This window comes from Symphalangus syndactylus, chromosome 3 (assembly GCF_028878055.3).
Source record: "Symphalangus syndactylus isolate Jambi chromosome 3, NHGRI_mSymSyn1-v2.1_pri, whole genome shotgun sequence".
NCBI classification, from domain to species: domain Eukaryota; kingdom Metazoa; phylum Chordata; class Mammalia; order Primates; family Hylobatidae; genus Symphalangus; species Symphalangus syndactylus.
The window spans coordinates 139,111,313-139,138,363 of NC_072425.2; the positions used below are offsets into that span (position 1 = coordinate 139,111,313).

The 27,051-nt window shown below is 40.1% G+C and overlaps 1 long non-coding RNA gene across 11 annotated transcripts in view; it reads right to left on the bottom strand.

Moving 5' to 3' along the window:
- Positions 1-3,875: 3,875 nt before the first annotated feature.
- Positions 3,876-27,051, bottom strand: part of LOC129479792 (uncharacterized) — a 337,809-nt gene continuing 314,633 nt past the window's right edge. For 10 of the 11 annotated variants that reach the window (XR_010120114.1, XR_010120115.1, XR_010120116.1 and 7 more), the window contains 3 exons: positions 13,524-13,739; positions 8,796-8,945; positions 3,876-4,393 (listed from right to left, as the gene is read on the bottom strand). This is a non-coding gene — a long non-coding RNA (uncharacterized lncRNA). Of the gene's footprint in view, positions 4,394-8,795; positions 8,946-13,523; positions 13,740-15,710; positions 15,744-27,051 lie in introns of all 11 variants that reach the window. The other variant, XR_008656789.2, reaches the window with a different exon arrangement.

Here is a 27,051-nt window from a genome sequence, read left to right on the forward strand (position 1 = left end):
TGCAACAAACTACTCTGTCGGGGATTTATTTCCTCCCCATGACCGTTCTCTAATGAAGTGCAGGTGCGCGTGCAGCCGGTGGAGAATATGAGAGGATGGGGCACCAGGAGGGGTGAAGAATTTCCTGAGAAATTCAAGCCCTTAAATCGCTTGTCTTCCATTAGCCAAAGAAAGTTTTTGGTTGTATCAGGAGGTTGGTAAAGTTTTTCTGTAAAGGGCCAGATATTAAATATTTTAGACTTTGTAGTTCCCCTGACAAGTATTCAGTTTTGCTCTTATGGGGCAAAAATGGCATAAATAATATGTAAAAAAAAAAAAAAAAAGAATGTGTTTCAATAAATCTTTATTTATGGACACTAAAATTTGAATTTCACTATAATTTTCATGCATCTCAAAACATTATTTTTTAATTTTTCTAAATCATTAAAAAATGTGAAAACCATTCTTAGCTTGCAGGTCATACAATAAAACAGGTGGTAGGCCAGATTTGGGGACTATGGACTGTTGTTTGTTCACCTCTGGTTTAAATATTTATAACCTACCTACTTTTAAAAAATTAATGTAGCTCACGTGTTCTTGAGAGGAAAGGCAATAATATTTATGGATAATTTGTTTAACACAATTTAGCACAGCATGATGGTGAAGAGCATAGCTTCTGGGAGCAGAATGGTTGGGTTTAAATTTCAGCCCTGCTACTCACAAGCTGTGTGACCTTAAGTAAATTACTTAAACTCTCTGAACCTGTGTCTCCTCAGCTGCAAACAAGCTGACTCCAACAAAATCTACCCAACAGAGTTGTATGGATTAAATGAAATAGTATGTGTTGAGGGCTTAGGCTGTTGCCTGGTGCCTTGTAAATGTTAGATGCTATTTGCTATATGATAGCATTATCACATTTAATCCTGCCAAATGGATATTATCACCATGTGATAAACACAAATAATAAATTTCAAGTCATTTAGGCAGCTTGCTTGTTGGGGGTCAGAAAACACTACCCCAAAGCCCTTTGAGCTGAAGCAGATTCAGAGGGCCTAGGAAGCGAGGTCTCTCTGACCTTCCACCACATTTCTGTGCGAGAGCCAAACATAAAGGAATTCTCTGTCTTACCTTTCCTGCCAGTAGATCGTAAGACCCTCATGTGAGAGATGAACTGCCCTGTATCCGGAGGAAAGAAACGCTGCACGGAGAGGCCAAGAAGCGTCTGAACAAATACGCCTCTCTGAGCAACGCGCTCCCACCTGCCCCAGTTTATTACCATCAGGCCCTGCCCCTTTCTGTTGTCCAATCACATTTCTTCACACTTCTTTCATCAGATTTACCATAAAAATACAAAGTTTTCCCTGGATCTTTGGGTTTTTTTAATTTCTGAAGCCTCCTGAGTCACAAAAAACTTTTTTTTTTTTTTTTGAGACGGAGTCTCGCTGTGTCCGCCAGGTTGGAGTGCAGTGGCGCGATCTCAGCTCACTGCAAGCTCCGCCTCCCGGGTTCACGCCATTCTCCTGCCTCAGCATCCGGAGTAGCTGGGACTACAGGCGCCCGCTACCACGCCCAGCTAATTTTTTCTATTTTTAGTAGAAACGGCGTTTCACCGTGTTAGCCAAGATGGTCTCGATCTCCTGACCTTGTGATCCGCCCGTCTCGGCCTCCCACAGTGCTGGGATTACAGGCGTGAGCCACCTCGCCCGGCCACAAAAAACTTTTAAAATAAATTTGTTATGCTTTTCTCTTGTTAATCTGTCTTTTATTATGGGAGCGTCCACCATGTCCCTTGCAGTAAGTGAAAAAAAGTTACTTTTTCTCCCCTCTGTTCTCAAGCTTCAAACAGAAGGGTGGTTCTAACACAGCCTATCTGCTGTGGTCCAGGCTCTTTCCTTCCGTTCAAACCAGGCTGCCTCACTGCTCCTGTTAAGACTATTTCTGTAGCTTTTCGTGTTGTTAATCACATATTTGCTGACAAATCTCCTTTCTCTTTTTGTTCCATGATTCTTCTTTTGTTAGGTCTTCTCTTCTATTCCCTTCAAGGGTTCCGCTTCCTCTATCTCCAAAACTTCCCATTGCTGAGGTCCAGAATGTCTACTTTTTTGTCCTCTGCAACATTCCTCTAGTGTCTCCTGCAGCTTTGATGATAAACAATCACCTTTTGCAAAAGTGTCCCACAGCTCCGCGTCTCCAGGTGCTGCACAATTAGATGCTTCCAGAGGGCAAAACGTGCTAGATGGACTGCAACATCGAGCTGACCTGGCTTCACATCTCAGCACTGCCTCTCATTTACTGGAGGATATTGGGAGAATTGTGTAACCTCTCTGAGTCTTGGTTTAGATATCAGTAAAATTGTGATAATAATAAGAACCCCCCAACTAAGGTTATTATAAAGATAAAGTGAAACCATGGACATAATGCGAATAGGAGGCTTATTCATTCATTCCTTTATTTATTTGCTCAGCAAGCATCTATGCTGCCCCTCCTATGTCCCTCTAAGTGCATACTCAGTGGTAGGTGATATTGCAAAAGCCCTGAGTCTTTTCACCTCAACACATCTTCTAAATGTGCACTTCTCTATTTCTGCCTTTTGCTCATCTTCCAGTCTTCCAGGTTCAAGCTCATAATTCTTGGTAATGCTACCTTCTCTCAGCTCCTGTATTCCAACCATCAAGTCTTGCTTGACTTGCTCATTTTTTTCTTTCTTTTTCTCACCATCCTAGGACCAAGCCCAGGTCAGCACAAACCTGGATCCTTCTTTCATGCCAATCCTCAAGTTTTGACTTTATTTCAGTTGGAAATTGGCATCCAGGGAAGTGTTTGAATAGGGAAGGAAAAGGATCGAAGTGTTGCTTTTGGAAGTTAAATTTTTGCTCCACATGAGTTCCAGTGGGAAGTGGCCAGTGGCAAGGAGACAAGTAAAAAGTTTTAACAATTTAAATATAAATTGATAAAGACTTAAAGTAAGGTGATGCTATTAGGCGTGGAACGGAGAAAGAGGAGGCTGCAAGAGGCATTTTGAAGGAAACTGTGTGGGAGTGAATTAGGTTTGGGGTGTGAGGATAACTCCACAATTTAGAGTCTTGGTAACTAGGAGACTAATTATACCTTTTTCACAACTTCGGTAGCACTTTGTGCTGCTCACGTGTGTCTTTTCACCTACCATCTGGTGTAGGTTATTTCTCCTTCATGAATCATTGTCTTCCTCTGCAAAGTTATGAACTCCATAAAGCAAGGTCTATGTGTGTCCTAGTCTATTTTCTATTGCTTGTAACAGAATACTTAAAACTGGGCAATTTATTAAGAAAAGAAATTTATTTCTTACAGCTATGAAGGCTAAGTCCAAGATCAGGGGACCACACCTAGTGAGGACCTCCCTGCCAGGGGCAGGGACTCTGCAGAGTCCTGAGGTGGTGCTGGACATTACATGGCAAGGGGGCTGAGTGCTAGCTAAGGTCTCTCTTCCTCTTTTGTAAAGCCACCAGTCCCACTCTCATGGTAACCTATTCATCCACTAATCCACCAACCCATTAATTCCTGAATGGATTGATTCATTCATAAGGGTAGGATCCTTATGACCCAATTACCTCTTAAAGGCCCCATCCCTCAATGGTACTACATTGGAGTCTAAATTTCAACATGAGTTTTGGAGGAGACAAATATGTAAACCATAAGAATGTCCCATCATGCTTTCCTTTTCATTTCCAAATTTGCTTACACTGAGTCTAGGCAGTGCTAGTAAGTGTTGCTAATTGGTTCATTCTTGTTGTGAGTACTTTGATGATGTTGCAGGAATGGAAGGTGGGGGAGCAAATTTTTTCCTCAGAGAATTAGAGTTACGTCAGTATTATTAACTTATTGCTAAACTAAGTCTATTCTATAAAGAAACATAAACATTCAGATTATGCACAAAATTTATTTTCATTAGTGAAATACAACCCCCATGAAAGCTCCCACACAATCTCAGTAGGCTGGTGATACAGTGCCTTGGAAAGAGAAATCAGGAGTGACGTTCAAGAGCCAGCGACCCCAGAAAACCCTCTATCTTGATGGAAAGGGCTACTTGTTTTCTGTCTCCTCATCCTCACATGTACGTTCCATCTGCCTAATGCTTTCCTCTCTTAATTGAAAAACAAACAGACATGACACACACAAAAAAGCATTTCTTGCCCCATTTCTTAGCAAGCAAGGTCAACTTATGCCGCACTTAGGCTGTGTAGTAGGTGCAGGAAAATGTTTTTATGATTTCTTGAAGCACAGTTTTAAACAGTGTGGCGTAGATATGAAGTCCTGCAGACAGCAGCTGCAGGCAGAGTGGACTGGTATGCAGCGGGGGAATGCATGGGAGGGCTTTCTGAGCAGTCTGAGCAGATGGCGAGTCTAGGCATCCGGGTGCAAATCACTCCAGTCACATCTGAAAACCAAACAAGAATTCTTTACAACTGTGACGTCTGGACAGTGTTATTCATTCTATTTTTTTTCCAAAAAAAAAATCCTAGAGCAATAGCAAGAGTCAAGAAGTCCAAGGCTAAGCAAAAGAAGTAACATAGGCTGGATGCTGGGGTCCTAGAAAAGGAAAGGCAAAAGACTACAAAAATGAAGAAGTGCTCATTAAGCTAAGGAATATGTCCAGGGATATAAGTGGGAAAAATCATAGAGCAGATAACAGAGTGGTTAGGGAAATGATTTGAGACTTGCTAGCATCTCTCTTGTTATCTTGGATTGGTCATCTATTCAATACACAGAAAATAAAGGACTTCCTAGAATGATATAACAGAAAGATCAGTAGCTCTCTTGGCAGACGGGCTTGGGTTTAAACCTCACACTCTGCAGGTGATCTTGGCAAGTCACTTCACTTTATTGGCCTGGGACTCTTCATCTATGAAAGAGGTAGGATGATATCTACTCCTAGGGCGTTATGAGGATTAAATGAGATAATGTAGGAGAAGCTCAGCTCAGCCCAGCATGGCTTGGCATACAGGGGACACTCAGTAAGTATGTGCTCTTTTTCTCTCTTCCCTCTTCTCCTTTTCTCATAGGAGATAGGGCTCACATAGACCTGTAAAGGCAGAATTCTTTCACAGGCTGCCTTTAGGCAGAGAGAACAGAGCTTGGTCAAGAACTGTGAAGGGCTGAAACTTTATACTACTTGTAAGCTCACAAGATAACCTGACAGATTCATGGATGCTGGCAAAAGACACAAGATTCCTGGGTCAGAGGCAATGGACTTTACTCACAGCACAGCAAGCAATATGAGTATTAGCATATTTGCTTTGACCTTCCAAGCCCCAATTCCCACAGAACAATGTGAAGAGAGCCAGGAGATAACTGCACACACTGTGGGGTGGCTTATGAGAGAGAAGCCCTGAGTACAGAAAACCCAAATCTTGCATAATGGACCCTAAGTGCACCTGCCCTATGCTCCAGCCCAGCTCCGTTTTTCCATATATGTTTCCACTATGGAAACATCCTTAAAAAGAGAGCCCAGCACAAGGACTGTCAGCACCTGCCAGATGTAAAAATGTAAGACACATGGAAAATTGTCTCCCAAAAGGCATAACAGAAATAATCCCTTTCCTTCCTGTCCTCTTACCAGGTTCATTAGCAGTGGCAGGCTTTCTACACAACATTACTTTTCCCTGTGAGCATGCAGTCTCACACATCCCACACCCCCCGTGTTTCCCTCTTTATCTCTTCTCCCATTAACGTAAGTGCTCAAGCACTTCATCAAGAACATTCTATCCCCATTTTGACCTTTTTTAGAGAAGTGCCAGAGCCCACAGTTGGGGAGGCTGCTGGCCTGACCAAAGGACACGGCTTTTCTCTGGGAATCTCATTAAAGTTTTATGAAAAACATAATAAGAGGGGAATAAGGGAGGAGGTCAAAGGAGAGAATGAGACATCTCTCCTTAACTCTCTGCACTTGGGGAACATTTGATCCCAGCTTGGAGGTGAAAACGGAGCCAAGTTGATGTCACTGAAATGAAACAGGAAGTGTTCTGAGTCTCAGATATCTCCCTTCAGGTGCACGGGCCCAGAGCCAGCTGGATGTTTGGAGAGAGCAAGAGGCCACCTACATGGAGCTATTTGAGTGACACCAAAACATCTTCCTGCACCTGATATTTCCATTATGGTCTCTTCTCCAGCAAAGGCATGATTTAAAAAGGACACTGTTCCAATATAAATATGCCATCTGGGAGAAACAATTTCCACTATTTATAAATGCTTCCAGAGGTGGCCCATTCATTTAATGCCCTTATTTTAGTACCAGCTACGTGCTAGACATTGTGTTAGCCACTGGGCTTCAAGGGGGATCAACCATACGTCTTGCCCTCAGGAGTCTGTAGTAAGAATCAGGAAGTATACTGGGAATTAGGATGCAAGTGACAAGTTTATGACAAGTGAATTGAGGGAATGACATAGGAACATAGACAAGGGGCATTTAATCTTATTTTGGAAGATCAAGAGATGTTTTTCAGTGGAAGCTAAATGTAAACTGAGATCCTGTATGTTGAGTCTTTCTTAGCTGTATTTTAGAGGTGAAGAAATGGAAGTTTAAAAAGTCTAAACTTCTTACCCAATGTTATATGGCCTGGGAGTGACAAAGCCAAGACTCAAACATACTATATTTTAATATTGGCTTTATCGGGAGTTTTCCCATGTGTATTAACATATTGGTTTATCTAGGCTGCTAGGGCCTTAGGAGACAAGACCTCTGAGAGACAAGTCCTAGTGGTGATGGGAGGTGCAAGAGTGTGGAGAGGGTTGGGGTGAAGATGACTGTGTGGGGTGGGGGTAGAGAGAGGGTGATGCTGCTTGGGAAAGTCTTCCCAGGGGTGGGGTGCTGGTGTAATGGGAGATTTTGGAGGAGCAATCGATGAGGCCTGAAGACAGTGGAGAGTGTGAAGTTTCTTAGGGAGAAAAAGAGGATGAAAGAGGGTGGGGGGGAGGAGGAGGAGGGAGGAAAGGAAAAGAAGATTAGGAGGAAGAGGAGGTAGAGGAAAAGGAGACGGGGGAAAAGGAGAAGGGGAAAAAGGAGAAGGAAAAGGATAATTATTTAAGAATGAGATCATATCTTTTGCAGGAACATGGATGGAGCTGGAGGCTATTATTCCTTAGCAAACTAACACAGCAACAGAAAACCAAATACTGCATGTTCTCACTCATAACTGGGAGCTAAATTCATGATGAGAACTCATGAACACAAAGAAGGGAACAACAGACATTGGGGCCTGCTTGAGCGGGGACAGCGGGTACAGGGAGAGGAGTAGAACAAAATAACTATTGGGTACAATACAGATTATGAAAGTCTGTACAAAAAACTCCCATGACACGAGTTTACCTATATAACAAACTTGCGTATGTACCCCAAACCTAATACAAAAGTTAAATAAAAAGGATAATTAAGGAGAAGTTGTGACAGAAAACTTATGTGAGCAGCAAAATCTAACTTTCTCTGTTTTATAATTGTATCCCCTGCTACATGAGTTAGTCATAGCCACTATTACAGGAAGCAGGGGGCCAACAGCTTCTCTGTAAAGAGGGAGAATTCAATCAGAGCCTCAACACAAAGCCCACTGGTGATTGGATTCTTCACAGGAGCCTGAATTAGTAGTTCTTCCAGTCCTTTCAAACACTACTACCCCACCCCATCTTGTTGAAGTTTGCTCTGTTCTAGAGGGAAGTAAAGGAACAGGTGATAAGAACCAGCTTCCCCACTCTACTTTGACCCTACAGGCAGCTGCAGTTTCCTAGGACTAACCTTAGCATTTGGAATGAGCATAGTGTCCTGTAGAGTGGAGGGTCAGTGCATTTCTGAAACAACAACCAAAAAAAGTAAAAAGGGTTTTGAGTTGGACCAGGGCTTATATCATACGCTATGGTTCAAAGCTTTCCTCCTAGTCTTAAAGCCAAGCCAAACTCATTTGGGTTTCGAATATCACTGTTTAGCAGTCCATCGGCCTGGGCCTCCTTCTCTTGACTGAACTCTCACCCAACCTAGGCAACATTTGGATTCAATTTGATAGAAAATGTGGGTAAGCTGCTTGCCAAATTCTTATGAATCTGTGTCAAACTCAGTGATTTAGGCTAAGATTTGGGGTGTGGCTGAGTCCCCAGAGGAATTCTGTGGTTGCATAATCCACAGAAAGTGAAGCAAAGGGTATTTTCAAAACTATTTCCAAGGAAGTGGACTCTGTAGAATCTCAGTCTATGGGGATTAAGATTTTAGAGACTTCACCACAGAATTTAAGTCTTTTCACAGTACGTAATGGTCTTTTAGGGATGTTTAACCATCTGTTCATTTTTCTCCCCCATCACTCCATCATATAGGTTATTATCCATTTGAACCAGAGGAAACCAGTACATAGATACAATGACACATTACTTAACAAGGTCAAGAGGTAAGAAAATGGCTGGACTAGGCTACAGGCCTGACTCAATGAATTCTGTTGTACAGAGGCTACCAAAACCTTGATCCCTGACCCCTTCAAAGACTGTAATTTTTTTTCTTTCATTACAAGGCAGGTTACAACAGTAACAACATACAAGCCACAATAAATATAGGGTATTGAGACTGTTCCCTGGAAATTGACTCTGAGGTGGAGATTTGCATGTAGGGAGTTATCAGGAGTGCTCTCAGGGATGATACTCACAGAGTGAAGGAAGCAGGACTGGGCAAAGGGAGAAGCTGGACAGTGGGGCATGTACAAGAGAGGGCTACCCAGATCCCTTGGGGTGCTCTGGAGCTCTGATAGCTGTTCGCAGTTGTCTAACATTGTGGCAAACGCTCTGGACAGACATTAGTTAAAAGTTACCTCTGGAGAGTAGACATGACCTTGGACTAGGAAGTTCTCTTTGGCAGAGAGCAATTTTCATGGAAGGCTCAGCTGTGTGAGGTTAGCAGCCAATATTCCTGGCAGCTGGAGTGCCTTGGTCCTCAAGGAGGTAGTGCTCCACAGCATCCACTACAGGAAGAGAAATAGAATTGTACTTTGAAAACCCAGAGTACCATAGCCAGTTTCATACAGGTCACGTCCATAGTGATGTGAAATTGCTCATAGGAGCTAGGATGGGGCCTAGAGATATCTAAGGCTCCAGAGTGTAAAGAGACAAAGACCCAGCAAAAGCTAAGGGTGTGTAGGAGTCAACAACTATGGCTTTTGCATTTTTATACCGGGGGTAAAATCAGGTTTGACAGAGTAAAAGATAATGGGGGAAGAGAAGATGTCGAAGAAGAAATCAAGGACAGACAGAAAAGTCTGCAAGGGAGAAAGAATGTGATTTAGCTAAGATGAGTGTGGAAACTTCCAGAACAAATTGAAGACACATAATACTTGAGTTACATTTTGTAAACATCCTGGAATCCCTACTTTCTTCCCAGAAGCTACTCTAAGGCTTCCCAGAAGCTAGGCCTTGCTGCTAATGTCATACCCTAAAGCTGGCCTAGCTAGTAGCTGAGCACTGGAGTAGGAGTTAGGACCCCTGAGTTTTTAGGGATCCACTTGAACAATAGGGCGGCCTTGGACTAATATATTTGTTTTTGTTACCTATTCTTTTCCTCTCCTTCCAGTACTGAAATTATTGAAAAATGTGCCCATCGTTTTATACCAAATTACTAGGTGAGTATTTCAATTTTCTAAAACATGTGAAAACATGAGGGGTTTTAAAAATGGCTTCCTTCTCTCTTCTCTTCTCTTTCTCATTTCTGTCCCTAGCTCTGATTTTTTTATGACAAGATTATGATGCTATTTTGTTTTTTTGTTGTTACTATTTTCATTTTCGCTTACATTTTTTCTCCTTGAGCAGATTCTCTTTTCAGATCAACTCGAGGTTCTCTGAACACATCTGGTGTGCTCTTTACTTTACCTGCTAGAAGTATTCCCAATACTTGGAATTCCATCCCATCTACATCAGAGCTGTCAACAAAATGGTATCCAGTTGTTAAGGCCCATCTCAATAGCAGTGTGCACTTGGTTCCTTACTCACGTCACACGCAGCACATTGAAATTGTACTTGCCCACTGACTTCCATTTGGTCATTCATTAGCCTTTCTGAAATCTCTTGTTTTTTGTTCCCATCCTGATGTGATTTGACCCTGCCCTGCCATTTCTTATATCTACTTGTCTCATTCTGCCTTACTGTATAGTCACGTGGTTTCTCATTCTATTCTATTCATCTGGTTTCTATTTTAAACTGAAAATTCCAGAGGGCAGAGATTATATCTAAATATTATTAGATTTTTTCTTGTGACACAGTATCATGATATATATATACACACACACATACACATGCACGCATACATATTATACATATGTACATATGAGCAACCTAGTAGTCAGAGCTCATAAATACTTAATTGAATTTACTTTCTAAGAACAATGAGGGGAAACCAGGAAAACATTCAAATAATGAAAAGCTTGATACCCCTTAACTTCTGACTCTTAACTTAGTTATCCAAACTGAGTGAGATAGTCCTGAGCTCAAAGTTAGCTGCTCACAGTGAGTAGCTTTGTGAACTTAAATTAATAATGAGCCTGTATGAGTCTTAGTTTTCTCATCTGTAAAATAGGAATGATAATTGTAACTACCATGGTAGATGGGACAGTAGTACATAGCCTGGCATTTTATAAATCTACACATGTTCAATTGAAGAAGGTTGAAGGATGCAGCTGGAGCATATTAGCTGAGAACTGAGTCCTCTTGGCCCCAGCAACAGATCCTGACTCCTTCACACAGTGCCAGCGCCACTGGGCTGTGAGAAGTAAAGAACGTTGAGGTCTTTTATTTTTGATACCAAAGTTCTCTTTGATACCAGTTTTAACTCTTCTAGAGAGGATAACTAGATTTTTTTTAATGTGGACCAAAAAATTGTCCACACAAATTTATAAAACTGAATTATATTCTGGTCAGTCCTTAGTTATTCACAGGAGCATTTCCACTTCTAGATTATCAGTGGAATTCTTTTCCCTTATTTTTCGGGCTGCCTTCTCCCTGCCACCCAGCATGTGGCTGGGCCACATTCCCCAGTGTGGGCTTAGGGAATGCAAACTCATTTTAACTTTTTCCTGAGCAGAATATCACTGGGAAGAAAAGTTGGAACCCCCCAAAAGCCATACAAAGCATTCCAAAGTAAAATATAAGAAACATTTTGATTGTTTTTCTGTTTTGGATTATCTGTGCCACTAGTCATTTCCCTTTTTTGTAGATAATCAAGAACTAGATGTATTATGGTTAACAAGACTTGAAAAATGCTGAGAAAACTCTGCAGGGCATTGAAGCATTTTAAAGGTAAAATTCATAATCCTCAACATTTACATTTGATAGCCCATGCTACCCTGGAGGCGGGGAGTAGAGTAGGTAGATAGCTGCAATAGTTGCAACTGAAGATTTCTTTTTTTCCCCCCTCCAGGGAAAAAAAACAGCTTCAGCTGTTTCAAATCATATGATTTGAATAATGATTAAAATCAGATAAGGTCCCCAAGACAGAGAGAAAAGGAAAAAGAAACTCTATCTTGCACTGCAAAGATTTTTTTTTTACATCAACTTAAATTTTTAAGAAAGGAAAGATTGTTTTCTTTTTTAGCCAAGGAATTTCATTGCATTTAGCCAAATATAGGTTCCACACCCTTTTCTAACTCCAGCCATGTGAATGTCCTGATAAGCACAAGGCAAAAAATAAGCTAAGTGAAACATTCTCATTGCCTCATGATCTCTAGAGTCTATGTCATCAAGGCACTTATCCAAATATTGCAAGTGAGTTATCTTGAACTTCAGTTTTGAGGAACCCAGAGCCACCTCCTCAGTCATGGAGGGCCTCTGGGATCCAGAGGGAGCTTATAATGAAGGTCAGGATTTGAGCTGGAAGTCAGAGCACTTGAGCCCTTTCCTTGGCTGTATACTCCTAGGTCAGCTCCGACCAGACCTTAAAAGAGTTAGAAGATCACACCCATTGCTTTTTTCTTCATAGGATTCAATTCCATGCAAACAATGCAATTTCATTTGTCTAGTTTTAAAAGGTAGGAGGCACAAGTGACTAAGACAGAGGATCCAAAGCTGAAGGCAGTGCAGTTCCTCCCCTCGAAGAGCTCGCGGTCTAATACGAGAGACAGATTATTATCGCTATTGCACAGAGGGATTTGCCCACTCTCTCTAACACAATTGCGCTTTACTGGTTGCTAAGAGTGCAGTGGGAACACAGAGTAGGTGTTCTGAATGGCATTTTAGGGCAGCCCAGAAAGGCCGCATGAAAAGTTGATATTTAAACCGGGCCATGAAGAATAAATAGAATTTTGACAGATAGAGGAAAAAGAGCGAGACTTTCAAGCCGTCAGCTGATGTTTCTAAGAGAAACCTCTGGCCAAGGGACTCTAAGAGGTAATACTGGACAAACTCAGTAAGGAACTGATAAAAAGGTCTTCAGAAGGTGATAGAAGAGGTTGGCGATCAGCAAGTGAGAGGGCTTACAAATATCAGCCTTAACCACCACCCTATTGTGCTTCTACCAGGTATAGTCCCATCTCTCCTTCCATGAATTCCTTTCTCTAGAGGAAATGGACAGTTCTCAGGAGAAGTCCTGATTCCCCCAACCCCACCAACCTTTGCTTCCTCTGAGATTACTATTGTTATTTTACATAACAAAAATGACAACAGCATAAGTTACTCTGCCTTACCTAACAAACAATGATAAGAATAATAATAGCTATCATTTTTAGCATTTATTATATGTTAGGCATTTGTGCTTAGCATCTTACATATAAAATGTCATTCAATCTTTGCAACAGCCCTTTGAGTTATATACTTTTATTAACACACTGTATTTCACTGCTAAGGAAATTTAGACTTGGAAACTTAAGTAATGTGCCCATGGTCACTCAGCTAATAGAGTTGAAACTCAGGTTTCTCTAGTAATCTCAAAGCCCAAGTTCTTAATCTCTACATCATCGGGTCTCTCTAGGTATTTCATTCTCCCATAACAATAATATCACAGTTTTATATAGTGCTCTACAAATGCATACAAAGTTTATTCCTTTTTATTTGTTCATTTAACTACAATAGCCTTGTGCTGTTATTTTAATGTTTCCTTTTTTAAAATTAATTTATTTTTCATTGACAAAATTTGTATTTGTTTGTTGCTCTCTCCTTGAGAATGGAGAAGTTTAGTAAATGTAAATTAAAGGGAAGAAAGGAAAAGGGAGAAAGTTTGGAAAAGAGGAGGCAGGAAGAAAGGAAGGGAGGAACAGAGAGAAAGAAAAGGGAAGAAAGGAAGAAAGAAAAAGGAAGAAAGGAAAAAAGAAAGAAAGTATAGAGGAGAAAAAATAATATCTTGCTTTATCCATCACAAGGTTGATGGCTGATACCTTTATAACCAAAGACAGATTATCAACAGAAAAGCATAACAAACGTATTTAATTCTTGTTTTATGTGACACAAGTCTTCAAAAATGAAGACCCTAAGACCCAGGAGAAACTGTATTTTTATGCTTAGGTTTGATGATGAATGCAGAGGCATGATTGGACAAAAAGAGGGTATGACTTAAAGATTACCTGGAGTGCACTTAGTAGGCCTGATTCTTCAGATTCTTCTTAGTCTGTCTGTGGAACATTCCTCCTCTCTGGATGTAGGGCAGGACACCTGTCACATGAGGGTCTTCAAGAGAGGTCAGAAAGACCTTTCTGCTTCTGTGGATTTCTCTGTTTCCTTCAGCTTAAAATACTCAGCATGCCAAGGTGCCATATTTGGGGGGTAGAATTTCTTGCACTCTGTCAAAAAAAGAAGGAAAAAAGGAGGGAAGGAAGAGAGGGAGGAAAGAAAGAGGAAAGAAGGAGGGAAAGATGGGAAGAAGGAGGGAAGGAGGCAAAAGAGAGAGAGGAAGGACAATTTTCTGATAAATAAATTGAAGATCAGGGAGCTGAAGCAACTGGACTGGAGTTGTGACAAGTCAATTACAATACCAGGATCAGAATTCAGCTTATGGATTCCTGATGTGACCATCTTTTCATTGGGTTGTTGACTTTGGTGATAAAGGTCCAGTATTTTTTTTATATATATAAACACAGGTGAAGAGAGATTTTTAAAGTTCAGTTTTTATCTTTGGTTATCAGAAACAGTAGCATAGTGAGGTAAAAGAGTTAGCTTTAGGACAAAAATGAATTCTCTGCAGGAAAAATGGTGTCTGACCTTACAAATTAAAGTCACATGACTTAGGGCCTATTATTGCACAGCAACAGTCACATACCAAGCATTACACAAACAGATGGAGGGGGTGAAAGACGACTTAATGAGAAATGCATGAGAGGAATGTGAGACATGCATGAAGAAGGAGCATTAAATACCTAGGATAACAGCTATGGCTAAGCTACTCTGAGTTGGGATAAAATAGGATAGGCTAATAAAGGAGTCAAGAATGAAGAATTCATTCTGCATGCCAAGGGGAAGAAACTTCGTGATTGAACCATTAGTCTGGGACCTTCTCAAAGAATATTCCTCATCCTATCTCAATACTTATCCCCTCCGTCGAATTCTTTGACTGTGAAATTCTTTTATAAACAAGTTTATAATGATCAAAAGGATATAATGACATCAATTTTAAGGAAAAAAATCACCTGTGCATGATGGGAAGGTGAAGTAGAAGTTGCATGAATATTAAGTTGGAAAAATAGTAAGGAAGGTGGGCAGAAAAGGAATCACTCTATGGGGAAAAATTAAGCAATTGGCTGAGGAGATGTGAATCTGCCTGGATCATCCACTCTCACCAAGCCTCAATCCAATAGCAGTTCTAATCCTGTCACCTCCACACAGTGTCCATAGCCTAACAAAATTTTTCTTGGATGTGAAACCACTATATTCTTTACTGAGGTCTTCACCCTGAAAATCGACTTAACTCTGAAATATTAGTAAGATAAATGTTATCAATGGAAAAATTCCCTGAGCTCATTCTATTATCTATACATTCTTTCTTTTCTTTTTTCCTTTCCTTTTCTTTTCTTTTTTTGAGATGCAGTCTCGCTCTGACACCCAGGCTGGAGTGCAGTGGCATGATCTCAGCTCACTGCAACTTCTGCCTCCCGGGTTCAAGCGATTCTCCTGCCTCAGCCTCCCAAGTAGCTGGGACTATAGGCGCATGCCACAATGCCCTGCTAGGTTTTTGTATTTTTAGTAGATACAAAAATATCTACTATATTTTCACCATGTTGGCCAGGATTGTCTCGATCTCATGACCTTGTGATCTGCCTGTCTCCGCCTCCCATAGGGCTGGGATTACAAGCGTGAGCGACTGCGCCTGGCCACTATTCTCTATACATTCTTCTTATTTAGGTCCACTTCACTATTGTCTGTTTCAGATTATAAAATTGCTGAGTAAAACAATAATGTAATATACTCTCTATGAACTATTCCCAGCTAGGAAGCATCAATCTTCAGACAGTTCATAAAGAGGATGAAGAGGAAGATGACAATGACAATAACCAGGAGAGTGGACATGAGATTCCATAAGCGATGGGAAGAATGGCTGGAATTTTGCTACTTTGTGTATTAATAATTTAAGGCAGCATGGTATAAAGAAAAAAGCCTGGTCTTTTGAGTGTGAGATTGATATGGCTTCTCATCTTATTTCTCTTCATCATGTGGCCACAACATAGGGTTTATTCCATGGATTTACAAGGTCAAGATTCACTTCTAACAGATAGGAATTATATCCATGCCTCAATATTTAAACTATTTATAAACTTCACCTTGGAAAGTCTCTGAAGTATTCTCCAAGCAAGCTAAAAAAAAAAAAAAAAAGCAAATGGCAGCCGACTTAATGGAAAAATATAACAAAACAATAACCTGGAGACAGTATCTAGGAGGGAACAATTCTGGGAGAGCATTTCTTTTTTCCCCACCTGACTTCAGAGGGGTGGCAAGTATTCACTGGAAGGCATCACTTTAAGCCAGGTACAAAAACAGGCTCCAACTATGAAAAGTGCGTTTGCCTAACAAAAGTATTCTGAGCAACCTCCCTGTACACGGCACATTTTCTGAAAATCAATCAAGCCCTCTCATTCAGCTGAAGTCCAATCGCATTGTCTGTCCCTTCCTCCAGAAGCCGATTTCTGCCAGGTAGAAAATTAAGTTTCCTTTACTCTTCTTTCAGACACAATGCTTCAGCATCGCAGAACTGTTGTTCTGTGTGGGAAACCGACTTCCTGTCTCAATAAACAAGCACACACAGGCTTTTCTGGACACATAATGGAGCCTTTTTTATTTTATACAAAAATCATTCCACACTTAACACATCAATGAAGCCACTTAAGCTCTACTGCATCTGAATTAAAGAGGAATTGTGTGATCAAAGAGTGTGAAAAGAACCACACAGGGCGTTCTTCAGATCCTCTACTTTTGTTACATTTGATACATAACAAACCCAATAAATATGCTTATCCCAGGAGCTAGTTTCATTATCTCATACCCTTAAGCCTGGTGAAAGTATGTCTGTACTGCCCTTCGTTCCACAGTGTCCATTTTATACTGACAGTTTTGGTGAAAAAGTGAAAATTATTTGGCATGTGGGTGAGATTGGGGGAATGAAGTGGTTTTCCCTTTAGGTTTTATTTGTTTCTGTTTCACTAACTATAAATGCATATGTATATGTTTATGTGTGTGTGTAAATATATATCTATATGTATCTATCTATATACACACCCAAAAGAACTATACATAAAAATATGTAATATATATATTACAGATATAAAAGCATGTACATTTCTCAAGTTAATATTACACATAAAATGATAACGGGAAATTTCTTTTTCTTACCAAATATTTGAATATAAAGCAAAAAAGACATGATGAAAATTCTCCAGTGCCTGGAATTGAATAGGTGAATAGGACATACTATAATCCTTTTATACCTTTTCATGCTATGAACATAGCTTCTGTGAAGGTTACTAGGTATTTAACATTAGCTGTATTTTTTTAGCATCATGCATTGTAGGAGATTTGGAAAATTCCTAGAGAGTTCAGGCATCCTCATAAGCCACATATCACAACTATAAATATATTAAAGCGCATTTTGTGAATAATAATTCAAATACCATAAAAATGTGTCTTCCATGCAGTTGAAAAAAGACATGAGATGCAAAATATGCAGTCAATGAATAAAAGTTGATTGAACACGTTATTTCAATTTATGCAATCCAATCAATATTGAATTGAGATTTATTCCTTTAGCTATCATTTGTATAGCTCTAGTGAATTGTTGAACAAGAACCCAAAATTGTTTAGATAGAAATCTATCAATGAAGAAGTTCAAACTGCAGTTAGTTCAAATATAACCTGTGGAATGCCAATTATGAGTTAGCCAGTATTCTAGGTACAGAGGACTCAAAGATTAAAAAGGCATGTCTCCTACTGTATTCATAGTCCAGTAAGAAAGAGACAACTGCAGACAAAAGATCCCCGTGCAAAGTGTGATGGTAACTTTCATGAGGTGCCCTATTGGAGTGTAGTGGAAGAAACAACTAATTTGGTATAGAGAAGTCAGCAACGACTTCCCCCAAGGAGTTTGTATTTGAGCATGGTTTTAAAAATGGATACGAAGATTAGAAGTTTATCAGACAGAAAAATTGGGAGAAAAATACCAGGTAGAATGCAAAGAAGCCAAGACATGCTTGAAAACATGAAAAAGCATCAAGGGCTCTTAAATTGGTGCATAGTCTGTATGATTGGATTGTCAAGTTTATAAAGTGAAGAGAAGCTGCAGATGAGGCTGGGATGACAGGCAATGTCATTAAGGCATCCAAACTGTACTCTTGTAAGTAACCAGGAACCGAGTAAGATCTTAACAGATCAGAGTGACTTGAATTAGATTTTCTATTTTGTGTCTAGATACAGCGAGGTGTCCATACTAATCAACCCTTTGAATAATTATTCAGATCTGGTTGTATTGGTCTAAATAATTTAGCCAGTTGCATTTTTCTTTCTCAGTGCTCAGTTGTTTGGCATTGCATATGCCGGCCATGCAGATGATGGGCTGAAAGCTTTGGTTTACATGCAGATGTTTTCAATGTTGTGTAGACAATCACAAACACTGAAAGAAAAAATATTCCAAGGGAGTGAAAGTCCCTTTCCCATGCTTTCCAAATACATCATCATTGATGGTATCACTAATAGCAATTCCGCTTTGTTTAAACACAGTTATTAATATCAGATGACCATCTGTTTTCTGCTACAGTATATATCATACAAACCTTTCCATGGAGCCTATGGACTGTTCTCTATTGCATAGACAAATAAAGCTCAATAAATAACCATAAAAATAAAAACATATTGATGCAGTTGTACATTCTCTTCTTGATTAATTCTGTGTGTGTATGTACCCAAGGTCCAGACATACCCAATCTGGCTTTCTCTGTGAAAAAATAAATCAATAAGTGCCTTTCCCCCTTCACTAATCCTATCCTGAATTTCCTGTCAACTTCCACTTACACTCACATTAAAAAACGATGTTTCATTTTGCTTTTGAATGATATACAGAGTCTCCTTTTTTCTTATTTTTATTTGGGGTTTATTTGTCTTTGAAATGTATGGCTGCACTTGATGTCATGATTTAAATGTGGTCTAAGGTAAGATCTTTCACTCAACAGCCCATAAGAATTAGAAAATAATGAGAATGGAATTTTCTAGTAAACAAATGCTGACAAACATGCCACTTAGATGTGATAAGCACAGAAAAATCACATTTGTTGGCTACGAGGGAGAGAGCTTGGGAAATAGAAGAAAATTTGTCCACGTTCATTTAAAAAAATAATGTGACTCCAACATGAATTTTTCAAGATCTGAGCAGGAAGAGGCCTGTACATTTATTTAATTAACACATTTAAAGGATGAAGCGACAAACAGAAGGATTTTCAGAGGAAAACAATCAAGACAGTGGAGGTATTAGAAGCTATATTTTATGAGGGGAAGTAGAAAGATCCAGGAAGCTTTCACCTAGAGAGAATCATCAATCATGGAAATCTCCACAGATGGGTCCCCAAACTCACTGAGTTATGTGGGATAAAAGAATTTCACTTATTGTGCATATCTTTAAAAGGAATCATGGCTGGAAAAAACACACAGATAAATATTGGTCCAATACAAGGAGAAACCTTCTAACAGTCAGAGCCATCTGTATAATGGGTAAGCTGAGGAAGCAAAGGGTTTTGTATATACAGAAGTGTTCAAGCAGATGTTGGAGCACCATGAAGTAGGAATGCAGTAAATCAAGAATTAGAAGGGTTCTTAGGTTTCTAGAGATCCCAAGTTGTAATTCGAACTCATCTCAATCTACTGATTTTCCTTGGTTTCAGCCTATTATGAACTACAGTGCTTTCTCTCCTGCTGTGGTTGAATGTTTGGATGTGTCCCCTCCAAAATTCCTATGTTGGAACTTAAGCCCTAAGGTGGCATTATTAAGAAGTGGGACCTTCAGGAGGTAATTAGGTCATGAGAGCTCTGTCTTCATGAATGGGATTAACAACTTTATAAAAAGGCTAGAGGAAATTAGCTAGGCTCTTTTTTCCTTTCTATCCCTTCTGCCTTGTGAAGAAACAGTGTTTGTCCTCTGCAGAGGATGCTTCAAGGCAGCAGGACCTCACCAGACAGCAAACCTGTGGTGCCTGATCTTGGACTTCTTAGTCTGCAGAACTGTGAGAAATAAATTTCTGTTATTTACAAATTACCTTCTCTCAGGCATTTTGTGACAGCAGCTCAAGGAAACTAAGATGTCTCAGTCTGACCGCTGCCGCTCCTGACTTAGTCAAGCCTGAGTCAGACCTCATTTCTGGACATCACAGTTATTTTAAAGTAACAGCCTTTTCCTAGATGATGATATTTGGTTGGTTTTGTTTTGATTTGTTTTTTTCAGTCATAGCTAGTAATCTGACATCAACTTCTGACTGATGCTCTCGTTTGAAGATCTGACTTTAGCATTCTTAATCTTGAACTCTATCATAGAGAGAAACAAAAAGAAAGACCTCAACCCTTCCTTGTACAGGGTCATTTCAGAACATTAAAAGATTCGAAACCCCGTCTCTACTAAAAACACAAAAATTAGCTGGGTGTGGTGGCACTCACCTGTAATCCCAGCTACTCGGGAGGCTGAGGCAGGAGAATGGCTTGAACCTGGGAGGCAGAGATTGCAGTGAGCCGAGATCGCACTGCTGCACTCCAGCGTGGGCGACAGAGTGAGACTCAGTTTCAAAAAAAAAAGAAAAATCACACGCACACACACACACACACACACACACAAAAACTCTTTTTTTTTTTTTAAAAAAGATTGGCATCAAAAAGAGTTATAGAGATGAATGGTGGTGATGTTTGCACATTATGAATGTATTTAGTACAACTGAACTATACATTTAAAAATGGTAAAGGTGATAAATTTTATGTTATGTGTATTTTACCACAATTCAAAAATTAGAAGAGGAAATAAAAGGTTTAGTATGGGATTTTCGCATAGGCAATAATGCAATTTATGATTTGAATTGATTCATTCTTACTACTTTTCAAAATGACCACTATTTTACTTGAGTGTTTTTTTCTTTCTAAAATCCTTGGGCCATTTTTACACACTTTAGTCTCATGCCATAAATCTGAAGCCAACCAAGACTGTATGGAGAATTGGGGAAACCTTCAAAGTTCTGGTGTCGCTCATTGATCTCTTGGGTAATTCAGTCCATTAACTAGCAGCCCATGTCATCTATAGACTATTATTCCCCTCAAAGCTCCTAAATTATTAACCAATACTGGAAAAAGGTTTTGGGACCAGCTTACATGCCTCTCTGACTTGTCTGCTTTGGAATTTCCCTGTAAGTCACTAGATTTTAGTACATGAGTTATCTCCCAAAAACAAACTTCCTTGTCAAGAAAAGGAAGCTTAAATAGGCATCAAACACATTTATGACACTCAGCAGTCTGATGAATGGAGAGTAAATGAATCATAGGCTTATGAATTACATGACTTTCTATGTACTCGCATGTCTCAACAGGAAGGGGTGACAAGTTGGGAGCTTCATTCTTGATTCTTGAAAACCAAACTTATCTGAACATGCCATTTGAGCCTGTGTAAGGTTAACACGTCCTTATTTCTAATGCTGATTGCTACCTTTTGTGGCCTTTAATTACTAAAATCTTTTCAAATTTCTAGGAAATTCACATTGGGGCTGATGGGGGTGAAAAATAAATGACTTTTGAACGTCCTTTCAAGTCCAACAATCTATTATTATTATTATTATTTTTTACTAAGGTAAGCCATACTGATTCCATAGAACAAGTCTGCTAGATCATAGCCTTACTACATGCAAGGGCAAAGCTCATTACCTGTTAGTAAAAGAAAAAGAAATCAAGCAAAGAGTTCTTTTTCTTTTTCTTTTTCTTTTCTTTTTTTTTTTTTTTGAGATGGAGTTTCACTCTCGTTGCCCTGGCTGGAGTGCAATGGCGTGATCTCGGCTCACTGCAACCTCTACCTCCCGGGTTCAAGCGATTCTCCTGCCTCAACCTCCCGAGTAGCTGGGATTACAGGTGGCCACCACCACGCCCCACTAATTTTTTGTATTTTTAGTAGATACAGGGTTTCACTATGTTGGCCAGGTTTGTCTCGAACTCCTGACCTCAGACAATCCACCCACCTTGGTCTCCCAAAGTGCTGGGATTACAGGTGTGAACCACCACACCTGGCCAAAGAGTTATTTTTCTTTGGAGACCTGGACAATACTGATTCTCTCAGCTTGCATTTATTGAAGAACTAATGTGTGCCAAGCACTCAAGCTACAGTCTTTCCTCTAAAGGAGCTCCCAGTGTAGTGGGAAAGGGCCACAAGGGAGCAGGTAATGTTAATACAGTATGAGATACTAATGACAGGAATATGCACAGTATACTCTGGGAACACAGGGGAGGGGAATCTAACCCCAAGGAGGGGTGGAAGAAGGCTGGGAAGTACTCCTAGCGGCATTGATGCTCAGGTCAAAGATGGAAAGATAAGTAAGGCAGGAAAAGAAGAAGGGTGGAAATGCTGGGAGTTTCGAGAGAGTTTAGTATGAATGTTACTTAGGGTTTCAGTTTCCAGTTGGGAATTCGGTGGGCAAGCCAAGGCTGGCAAACCAGGTCGAGGCTGGCTCATGAAAGGCCTTGGATGCCAGGTTAAGAAGAGCAGATTAGGTACTGGCTTTAGTTCACATTTGGTTTCTGCTGTTATTGCTGTATCTGAGCTTGAATGCTGTTTCTAGGACATCTGGTTTAGCCACATGTCCACAAAGAGCGTGTTTTCCTTTCACCTGTGTGTTTCTCTTAAAAATAATTTATCCTACAGGAAATAGGAGAAGGAGAGGGACGAGGTGGGGATTTACTACTTAGTCTTAAGCCCTGGTAGAAACGTTTTGATGTTTTATTCCACAATTCTCTTTCAATGTTGGTGAAGCCCTCTGCATTCCTGGGCCTCGGTTTCTCGTCTGGCAATTGAGATCACTGTGCTCTGTCTCGGATGTGCTGTGCGTCATTTGGAGAAAAGTTGTTATTTGACTACAAATGCTCCCAAGTTCCTAATCAGATTGTATGAATAATTCACAAACAACATCACCCAAGGATAAATTATATTTGGAACTTTTATGTTGACCAATTCTCCAGCCAGACTGCTGTGATTCATAACAACCTTTGGTGACGTTTTCTAAGAGGTAAAGAAAAGTAAAACAAACAGTTCGTTTTAAAGATGAGGAAAGAATTAAGGAATAAAACAGTATCAGGGAACTGGAGAGACAGACCAAAAATACAGTGGGGGATTTTATATGTTTAAGAGTCATTAATAAAAACAAAAAAAGTCCAAATTATAGATACAGAGTAAGATTTTTTTAACACCTCCCACCCCAGTCCCTGGTTACCATCATTTCTATTCTCTGCATCTATGACTTCAACTCTTCTAGGTTCCATATATAAATGAGCACATGCGGTATTTGTCTTTCCGTGGCTGGATTATTTCACTTAGCATGATGCTCTCCAGGTTCGTTCACATTGTTACAAATGACCGAATCTCCTTATTTTTAAAGGTTGAATAGTATTCCGTTGTGTATATGTACCACATTTTCTTTATCCATTCGTCCATTAATGGATACTTAAGTTGATGCCATAGCCTGACTATTGTGAATAATGCTGCAATAAACATGTGAGTGTAGCTATCTCTTTGACTTACTGGTTTCACTTCCTTTGGATATATATCTATAAGCAAAAATGCTGGATCATAGAGTAGTTTTATGTTTAATTTTCTGAGGAATCTCCATATTGTTTTCCACAATGGCTGTACTAATTTGCGTTCTCACCAAGAGGAAGGTATTTATTTGGGATCTGGTACCATTAAATTTTATTTTATTTTATTATTTTATTATTTTTTTTTTTTTTTTTTTTTTTTTTTTTTTTTTTTTTTGAGACGGAGTCTCGCTCTGTCGCCCAGGCTGGAGTGCAGTGGCGCAATCTCTATTATTTTATTTTTGAGACGGAGTCTTGCTCTGTCGCCCAGGCTGGAGTGCAGTGGCGCAATCTCGGCTCACTGCAAGCTCCGCCTCCCGGGTTCACGCCATTCTCCTGCCTCAGCCTCTCCGAGTAGCTGGGACTACAGGCGCCCGCCACCACGCCCGGCTAATTTTTTATGTTTTTAGTAGAGACGGGGTTTCACCATGGTCTCGATCTCCTGACCTCGTGATCCGCCCGCCTCGGCCTCCCAAAGTGCTGGGATTACAAGCATGAGCCACCGCGCTCGGCCCCCATTAAGTTTTAAACATTAAGCTGTAACAGATTTAGTAACATGGACAAGGACCCGTAGCTGGTGAATGACAGAGCAGGGATTCATAACTAAGTCTTTCTGGCTTCAGAGTTCTTCAACACTCTGCCTTGGTGCCTCTACTCATTGCCTCAGTGATTGATTCTCAAATAAGGACACTGTTTGGGATATGGGTACAAAGACTTTACCATACATGGGATTTTGTAAAAGGTATCTGAGAAGTGAAGTCAGTAATTCTGGGGAAATCACAACTTTCCCAGGCCTTTCCGCAGGGCATGAAAGCCACTAGTTTAGTAAGATGTCCTGATCATTGGTGACGCGTATATCATGAGTTTCAGCGTAGTTTCCTGGTAAATCCATCTCAGTCCTGCAGTCACTTTCCATTGGCCCTAAGTACTGCAGGAAAAATCTAACTCATAGCAGCACTTCTTGTAACACATTCTGGCTTTGTGATTAAATTTTCCCTCTTTATTTTTTGAGTGTGGAAGCAGATAAAGAAGAGAAGAGATGAGTCTTATTCAGCTGATGTTTAAGAGAAGGTCCAATTATACCTCAAAAGAAGCACTTGCATAATAAGAAAGATTATTCCCATTTTACAGAAGAAAAACCTGAAGAAGTCATATCAAGGACTTGTTTAACCATTTAGTAAGAGCTGTTATCAGAGCAAAAACAAAAATAGAAGGGCTGTTTAGATGGTGAGGGAAATCGTGCACATAGAAAAGCCTAAGGGTTCTTTTCTTCTCTTATTTATTTATTTTATTTTATTTTTTTCGAGATGGGGTCTCGCTCTGTCACCCAGGCTGGAGTGCAGTGGCACAATCTCGGTTCACTGCAATTTCTGCCCCTGGGTTCAAGCAATTCTCCTGTCTCAGCCTCCTGAGTAGCTGGGATTACAGGTGCCTGCCAGCACGCCTAGCTAATTTTTGTATCTTTAGTACCGATGGGGTTTCACGATGTTGGCCAGGCTTGTCTCAAACCCTTGACCTCAAGTAATCCGTCCACCTCAGCCTCCCAAAGTGCTGGGATTACAGAGGTGAGCCACCCACCATGCCCAGCCTCTTCTCTTATTTAAAAAAAAAAAAATTTTGGGCCGCGCACGGTGCCTCACGCCTGTAATTCCAGCACTTTGGGAGGCCGAGGAGGGCAGATCACGAGGTCAGGAGTTCAAGACCAGCCTGGCCAACATGGTGAAATCCCGTTTCTATTAAAAATACAAAAATTAGCCGGGCATGGTGCAGATGCCTGTAATCCCAGCTACTAGGGAGGTTGAGGCAGGAGAATCACTTGAACCTGGGAGGCGAAAGTTGCAGTGAGCCGAGATCGCGCCATTGCACTCCAGCGTGGGGGACAAGAGCGAGACTTCGTCTCAAATAAAAAAAAACAAAAAAACAAAAACAAAATTGTGGTAAAATACGCATAGCATAAAGTGTATCATCTTAACCATTTTTGAGTGTATGGTTCAGTAGCATTAATTACATTCCCATTGTTGTGCAACCGTCACCACCATTCATCTCCACAACTCTTTTCATTTTGCAAAACTGAAACTCAATCCGCATGAAACACTAACTCCCCATTCCTTCCATCCCCAGTCCCTGGAACCCACATTTGTACCTTGTGTCTTTGTGAATTTGACCACTGTAAGTACCTCCTATAAGTGGACTCATATAGCATTTGTCTTTTTCGTAACTGGCTTATTTCACTTAGCATAATGTCTTCAAGATTCATGCATGTTGTAGCATATGTCAGAATTTCCTTCCTTTTAAAGGCTGAATGGTATTCCATTATATGTATATACCACATTTCATTGTCCATTCATTCATTTCTTCTTTGTTGTAGTTCATCTGAAAAATGCTGACAATCTGCATTTGAGTATTTGAACGTCAAATTGGCTTGAAGGAACAGAGGTGACAGATAATACATCCCTGTGTTTTTCCAAGTTTGTTTCTTTGTCTTTGTACTTATCTGACAGCCATGGCAGAGAACCCCACCTACAAAAGTGTGAGTCAAGCTTCCTATCAGGCCTGATTGGGAAAAACCCTGTTCCTTGTATGGATCTCAAAACTTTCCTTGTCAATCCTGCCACCCAATTCAGTATTTAACTGAGTTAACATGTAACCACATGATAATAGCCATAATACTTTTTAGATATTATGCTCAAGCATCAGATTCTGCTAAGGCTTACAGGCAGGTGAGAGAGAAGAGGAACCCCAGACCACCACATTCAGACTATTGGATCTTGCAAGACACTGAAGGAGCATTTGCTGCTTTCATGACCCTTACTCCAGCCCATGCAGCTGTTTCAGTAACTTCCTGCCATTCTTCTCTCCAGACTCACTCCTCTCTCACAGAGCACACCAAATCCCCCCTTCTCCTTCATGCCTCAACTACATGAAGTCCTCTCTCATAGCCCTAAAAAAAGTGAAGCACAGTGAACCCAGTAAAATGTATGGTTTAGGTTTTTTCTGTCTCTTATGTTCAAAGTAAATATTAGAAATAAATTTGACTTTCCTACACCAAGGTGAATTGCCCTCAAGTTCCTAAAAACAGCTGGTTTTTTTCATCTCTGTTCGACTTAATACTATAAGAACAGAGTCAGTTTCACCAAAGTTACCGTACATTGTTCCAATGGATGATCCTCCTGTATGCTAAAACAAGTCTCTTATTAATTTCAATTTTTATGGGTACATAATAGGTGTACATATATTTATGGGTTACATGAGATGTTTTGAAACAGGCGTGCAATGCATAATAATCACATCATGGTAAATGGGGTATCCATCACCTCAAACATTTATCCTTTGTGTTACAAACAATCCAATTATATTCTTTCAGTTATTTTAAAATGTACTATTAAATTATATTTGACTATAGTTACCCTGTTGTGCTAGCAAATACTAGTTCTTACTCATTCTTTCTAACTATTTTTTGTACCTATTAATCCTCCCCACTTGCCCCCGTTCCCCAAACACACACACACACACACACACACTCTTCCCACTACCTTTCCCAGCCTCTGGTAACCATCCTTCTACTCTCTATCTCCATGGGTTCAATTGTTTTAATTTTCAACACCCACAAATAAGTGAGAATATGCAAAGTTTGCCCTTCTGTGCAGGCTTATTTCACTTAACATTAATGATCTTTAGGTCCAACCATGTTGTTGCAAGTAACGAGATCTCATTCTTTTACATGGCTGAATAGTACTCCATCATGTATATATACCACATTTTCTTTATCCATTCATCAGTTGATGGACACTTAGGTTGCTTCCAAATCTTGGCTAT